The sequence below is a fragment of the Pelobates fuscus genome, chromosome 13 (genome assembly GCF_036172605.1).
Source record: "Pelobates fuscus isolate aPelFus1 chromosome 13, aPelFus1.pri, whole genome shotgun sequence".
Classification (NCBI taxonomy): domain Eukaryota; kingdom Metazoa; phylum Chordata; class Amphibia; order Anura; family Pelobatidae; genus Pelobates; species Pelobates fuscus.
The window spans coordinates 17,556,744-17,564,722 of record NC_086329.1 but is presented as its reverse complement, the minus strand read 5'-3'; positions in this window follow the sequence as shown (position 1 = coordinate 17,564,722).

Sequence of the window (7,979 nt, the reverse complement as noted above, 5' to 3'; positions counted from 1 at the left end):
GTGCAGCTCCCTTCACCTGGGTTCTAGATCACTCAACAGGTCACAAAGCCACGGCTCTGCTTTATGACAACAGGTGTAATATTTAAAATGCATTATAATATGCAAGAACACATGATAATGTGCTTTATAGTAGGGCTCGACAAACCCCAGGCGCCCGGTTGCCATGGCCCTTAAGAAAGTGTTCGTAATCCAGGAATATTTACAGCTTGCTAATAAGTGTTTGAGCTGCCTCTTTAAGGGGAACGTTGTGATGATGTAATTATGTTTGCTTTCTAGGGCTGGGTTTATGGCTTACATAGAATGAACTTTGTCCAGATACAATGCGTCTGTGCTATACTGACTGCAGGAGTAAGCTTTCACCTCTATTAAAGCATTAAGTGGAAGGTTTTATTACTTAAATAGCTTGACATGAAAATTAGTTCTTAATATGGGCGTAAAAACCCAAGGGCAGAGTACAGAATATTTTATAGAGTCCTAACCTCAACATCTGAGGAAAGGGATTTAGGGGTGATTATTTCAGATGACTTAAAGGTAGGCAGACAATGTAATAGAGCAGCAGGAAATGCTAGCAGAATGCTTGGTTGTATAGGGAGAGGTATTAGCAGTAGAAAGAAGGAAGTGCTCATGCCATTGTACAGAACACTGGTGAGACCTCACTTGGAGTATTGTACGTAGTACTTGAGACCGTATCTCCAGAAGGATATTGATACTTTAGAGAGAGTTCAGAGAAGGGCTACTAAACTGGTTCATGGATTGCAGGATAAAACTTACCAGGAAAGGTTAAAGTATCTTAACATGTATAGCTTGGAGGAAAGACGAGACAGGGGGGATATGATAGAAACATTTAAATACATAAAGGGAATCAACACAGTAAAGGAGGAAACTATATTTAAAAGAAGAAAAACTACCACAACAAGAGGACATAGTGTTAAATTAGAGGGGCAAAGGTTTAAAAACAATATCAGGAAGTATTACTTTACTGAGAGGGTAGTGGATGCATGGAATAGCCTTCCAACTGAAGTGGTAGAGGTTAACACAGTAAAGGAGTTTAAGCATGTGTGGGATAGGCATAAGGCTATCCCAACTATAAGATAAGGCCAGGGACTAATGAAAGTATTTAGAAAATTGGGCAGACTAGATGGGCCGAATGGTTATTATCTGCCGTCACATTCTATGTTTCCATATGGATATTTTTATTTTATGAGATAAACTAAATTGAATCTTTACAATATTTTCTTATCATTTTAATGTCTTTAGATCTAGGGAAGTGCAAATAATAATTGACCTATGTAATTTAATAACTGTAGTAATAACCACTGCTTGAGTTTCTGAAATTGGTCTGAATGCCCAGGTGGCACAAACTCTGCAACAGACCAATTAATTTCTTTCTGAATTAATCTACAAGCATTTATTCTAAACAGCTTATTTTCTTGTAAGTGGGTTAATCTAAAAACAGACTTATTGATGCCGTGTGTCAATCTGCCAGCATGGTTGACCTCCAGTCTCACTTATACTCGAAATGACAGCGGTATGATGGAATTTATGTGATGGCATCCACTCACGTTCTGGCTAATACCTGTAACCTGAAAATGCATCGTTATTGCGTCACAATTATAATAGTATTTGACTTTGGCTTGTTCTTTGACTATTCGGATTTATCTAACCCTGACCGTGGCTTTCTATTCGTTCTGTTATAATACTGCTATCCCTTGACTAGGGCCTGCCTTTGGCCATTCTGACCATCTCGAACGGTCAGTAATATGTTTCTATTTGTCTATGCTAACCTAGATTCATGTGGTGGGACTGGATAGTATTCTGAACAACTAGACGTTAGGTTGCTAAAGTAGAAACTGAGAAAAATTTATATTGTGGCAGAATTGTGTAATATATGATCATAAACCGTAACCAAATCCCAATTATTTTAAAGTCCATTTTAAAAACCCTTGTGGAATTTGGAGCTAGTTTATAGTTGAGTAAGTGCTCTGCATTCTATCACCCTTATAATACCAGTCAATACATTAATGGTTGGTAATGCATGTAGTTGTCTATATACCATGCCTGCTTTCTCCTGAGCAGTCCAGTTATTCACTCACGTCTTATTACAGGGGGCCTAACGGGCCTTGAAGACACCGTTTAGTTGTATGATGTTTGGATCTTTATAGAGACATAGAATCTGACGGCAGATAAACATTCGGCCCATCGAGTCTGCCCAATTTTCTAAATACTTTAAATTAGTCTCAGGCCTTATCTTATAACTAGATTAGGAATTTATGGGGAAAAAAAACATTGTGAACAAGTGCCCAGTAATGGCTGTGAGATATGTTACTTGAATGCTCTTAGAAATACCTCTTGTTATAGTTTTCCTCTTGTGGCTGGTGTCCTTCAGAGAAGAAGTTACAGTTATAAATCCAATATCTTCCCCAGGTGCCTCAAAGCAGCCTCCAAGTATATGTGTTCCCACTATGAGTCCCCACCATCGTGGCTAACCGCTACTTAAATGCATTGATTATCACATTATTAAAAAGTGTTTTGAGGGGTTAGAAGACGTGGAAGCCAGGTCAGTGTCAGGTTCTCCGAGCGTTGACGTTAAAAAGAGGGACAACCTTGAGCTGGAATGGACACGTCTTGTCTGCTGAGCAGTCCAGTCTTAGGGTAAGATAAATCACTATCTCTTGGGAGCCAGTAGTAGGTAGCACATTCTGTGAGATGTTATTACACTCTTTGAAACAGTTGTCCTGCTTTACTCTTCATCATCTCCATATTTTTGGAAGTTAAGAGGGTCTTCAATATCAAGTATAATCCTATTAAATATTAGCTTAAATGCACACTATAGGGACAGGAGCACAAATGTGTATTCCTGACCCTATAGTGTTAAACCCACCATTTAGGTGGTTTGCCCCTCCCCCTTAACCCCCTTAAAAGGAATTAAAACTTACCTTTTTTCCAGTCTGCTGGTCCCGACCCGTAGTTTTGGCCAATCAGATTCAGCACCTCCTCATAGAGATGCATTGAATCAATGCATTAAGGGAATGATTATACTCACCAGAACAACTACAATAAGCTGTAGTTGTTCTGGTGACTATAGTGGCCGTTTAATTCCAGCTTCAAAGTACTTTGTAATGATGTTAATTGGCTCAACAAATTGTACTATATAAAACTGTATCATGATTTTGTTAAAATATAAGGTTGGTTTGTAACCCAAATAGAAAACAAAATCATATAATATTCCTTTTTTTTTAATGTGAAGTGGAATTAACATTTTAGATTTAATTAATTACATTTAAATACAATTTTATTAGATTTAATTAATAGAGAGAGGATTGACCACCGTAGATGATGCAGTTCTCGTTCTAGTCTGCTGGAGGAAAGGGGGACTGATAAAAGACTATTCATGTCTATATCTGTACTCCAAGGAAACTAATGGCATAGAAGATATCGCATTGTGCAATAAAAAGAGAAGTCGTTTTTGCTGTCATCCTTTGGAAATGTCCTAAGACAACTCTAAAAATAACCAAACTCATCTCTAGTAACATCACTGACACATTGTGACTCGTAAATAGCGGATTTCAGTCTGGTTTATTTTGGAAACACATACATTTCTGAATACATTGTGTGCTATCCATAGTGTGCTGATATTTTCGGTGGCAAAATCAAAATGTTGCGTCTTGGTTGTCACTAATAGCAGAGCACTTAGAACAAGGCCAATTTATATAATTAATGCTGAGTAATTTCTAAACACATATACTATAACAAAGTGATGTCGTGTTTCATGTCTTGAAGCTATGGTATATATTCATATACAGGAACACTATGCAAGACATATATAATGCAGAAAGAGAACCTATAGTCCCTATTGTTGTGTTTTCAGGACTGTAGGTACCCTTCTATATCTGTGACCACTGCCCACCCCGCTTTGATAGTAAAAATTAACCTTAAAGGGACACTATAGTCACCAGAACAACTACAGCTTATTGAATTTGTTCTGGTGAGTAGAATCATTACCTTAAGGCTTTTTGCTGTAAACACTGTCTTTTCAGAGAGAATGCAGTGTTTACATTACAGCCTTGTGATAACTTCACTGGCCACTCCTCAGATGGCTGTTAGAGATCCTTCCTGGGTCATGGCTGCCTAAAATGCATCTAAACATTCAGTATCTCCTCCCTCTGCATGCAGACACTGAACTTTCCTCATAGAGATACATTGATTCAATTAATCTCTATGAGGAGATGCTGATTGGCCAGGGCTGTGTTTGAATCATGCTGGCTCTGCCCCTGATCTGCCTCTTTGTCAGTCTCAGCCAATCATATGGGGAAGCATTGTAATTGGATCAGGCTACCACTTCTGATGATGTCAGCAGACAGCTTGTTTTTCTGAGTCTAACAGCATGTAGAGTTACAGCTTCAGGCTTGAATACAGTAAGATTTTGCTATATTTATGGAGGCATGAGGGGCTCAGGGGGGCTAGATTCCTGACCCTATAGGGATCCTTTAAATAAAGTTTACTCTGTGTCAGGCACAGAGACATCTCCCATGCAGCTGGCTGCTCCACATTCAAAGATGTCAGCATGCCTACTGACATCTTCCACAGTGGCCAGGTGAGCAAATAAAGGTGAGATATACTTACCTGAACCTGTCCACCATGGGCGCAGCCATCTTGTTTTGACAGGTCCTCTGTTTTGACAGCTCCTGGCACTTCAGTGCTGAATTCCTGTGCATGCGTGAGAGTACAGCATTAAGGTCTATGGAGGATTCACAGACCTAGCCAGTTCCCTACAGCCGTCACTGGTAACGGCTGGCGAAATTGTCACTGTAGCTCCACCCAGAGTCCAAAAAAGTCAGATGGAGAAAATATACAGGTATATCTCTTGACTGAGTTGGAATTTCATTGAAATTAGAACAGCGTCAAAATGTATATTTCATAAAGATTCTGCTTTAATGGTTTAATTGACTGGACCACTTGAGATTAAGTAGTTCAGGTGACTTGAGTGATCCTTTAAGTAAAATAAGTACATGAATTATACTGTCACAGATGCTTGTAATTCGTTCTTTGTTAATGCAAAGCACCTGCCTTCAGTTCTGGAATTGGCTGTATATTAATTTGTATCAGGACTGGGTTTCAAGTTATGTAAAGCATTTATTCCCTGACAAAAAACAAACAAAGAGATATAAAACAATACAATAGTAACAAACAGTGATGGCTGTAGTGTATACAAATGGTATAAACATTACCAAAAATGTATTTCTAAAAAGAAATAAAATAAGAACTTATCAACGCCTATTACAGACCAGTAGAATCAGAGTTTCGAACCTCTGATAAAGGAACAGTCCAACGTTAAAAACGTGTATTTATGTCTAGCGCTGCAATCTATAATGAATGCGGCGGCGAGGCTCGTTTTCCTGTCTGGCCACCGGCATTGCCCATGCCTCCCCCCTCTGTCAGTCCCTACATTGGCTGCCAGTTAGATATAGGGCTCAATTTAAGATTCTGGTGTTTGCTTACAAGTCCCTACATAATGCTGCTCCAACCTACCTATCCTTCCTAATACACAAGTATGTCCCGTCGAGGCGCCTGCGCTCTGCCGAAGACCTACGTCTATCCTCTGTCCGTACTCCCACATCTTATGCTCGCCTCCAAGACTTCTCCAGGGCTGCTCATTTTATGTGGAACTCCCTTCCTTTCTCCGTTAGACTTTCACCCAGTCTCCACTCCTTCAAAAAATCTTTGAAAACACACTTCTTCAGAAAATCATACCATCTAAACCAGTGGTAGTCAACCTTTTTCTACCTACCGCCCACTAATGAATCTTTTTGGTTGAAAAAATTTCCTTACCGCCCACCAGTTTTCGCGCAAATGCGGAATATTTTTAAGAAAGCAGGGTGTTTTAAAAAAAATAAATGTACGTACATTTATCTTTTTATTTCTACTTAATGCAGGTTTATAAGGTTTTTAACTTTATAAAGTTTAATGAGAAAACAATAAAGTAAATTGAAATTACCTTTACTAGTGATTAATGAGATCCTTGAGGTTGATGCTGCAAGACTAAATATTTGATATCTGGTTCGATTTTCGTAAGGAACAAACGAAGGTCTCTTTCAGTGATATTCAGACGACTTCTCTGTTTGCGCATAATATGATTTTTCATATGTGTAAGTCCGCTCATCTCCTCTCCCTCCACAATTCCCCTCCCCACCTTTTTTTCCCCTTTTTTCTATTTTTTAACCTTTCTTATAGCAATGCCCAGTAGGAAGGCTGAGCTAGGTAGCCCACTTACTATAGTCCACTATAACAGACAGGCACACACACACATACACACACATACGACACACACACACAAAGACACATACAGACACACACACACACACGACACACATACACATACACACACACACAAGACACACATACAGGCACATATAAGACACACACACACACACATACAAGACACACACACACACAAGACACACATACAGACACACAGACAGGCACACATACACACATACAGACACACAGGACACACATACATACACACACAAAGACACAGACAGTCACACATACACACACACACACACAAGACACATACATACAAACAGACAGGCACACATACAAACATGCACACACACATGCAGACACACACATAAGACATACATAGACACACACACATGCAGACACACAAGACACACATACAATGACACATACATACAAAAACAAGACACACATACATACATACAGACACACACACACATATATACAGACAGACACATACGACACACACACATACACACAAGACACACATACACACACAAAGACACAGACAGGCACACATACACACAAAAGACACATACATACAAACAGACAGGCACACAAACAGACACACACAGACATGCACACACACATGCAGACACACACATAAGACATACATAGACACACACACGCAGACACACAAGACACACATACAATGACACATACATACAAAGACAAGACACACATACATACAGACAGACAGACACACACACACATATATACAGACAGACACATACACATACACACAAGACATACATACAAAGACACATACAGACAGACACACACAAGACATACAAAGACACACATACACACACACACACACACACACAAAAAAACACACACACATTATATTTATATAATTATATTTAATCACCCTCCTGTTTCCTACCTTTAAGGTGCAGGAGGGTGACTTTTCCTGGGGTCCAGTGGTGGCTCAGGTGGATGGGAGTTAGAGTTCCCACTCTGACTCCCTCTGCTTCCTCCCGCGCGGCTCTCAGTTTTAGCTTGGAGGAGTGACCGGGGAATCACTTCCTCCCACCTCTGTGATGTCATCACAGGGGGCCCGGTCGCGCTGTTAAAGCACCCAACGCTGACCGGGCCCCCTTACAATCCGCATCCATCGGGTGGCCCTGACAGCATGGGCCACCCGATGGACACTTTGGAAGGCGGCGCGCGGGCCGGAGCCGCAAATGGTCACAGCGGTACCCAGTCGCACGGGTACCGCCGGCTCGCACCCGCCCGCACTATCAACCTGGAAATCCCTACCGCCCACCTGGAATCCTGAAACGCCCACTAGTGGGCGGTAGGGACCAGGTTGATGACCCATGATGTAAACTAAACTGCGGGTTTTCATCCAAAGTTCTCAGTGAATACTTTTCTAGAAACCTATTTCATTAATGGGACACTATAGTCACCAGAACAACTACAGCTTATTGAATTTGTTCTGGTGAGTAGAATCATTACCTTCAGGCTTTTTGCTGTAAACACAGTCTTCTCAGAGAAAATGCAGTGTTTACATTACAGCCTAGTGATAACTTCACTGGCCACTCCTCAGATGGCTGTTAGAGATCCTTCCTGGGTCATGGCTGCCTAAAATGCATCCAAACATTCAGTATCTCCTCCCTCTGCATGCAGACACTGAACTTTCCCCATAGAGATTTATTGATTCAATGTATCTCTAT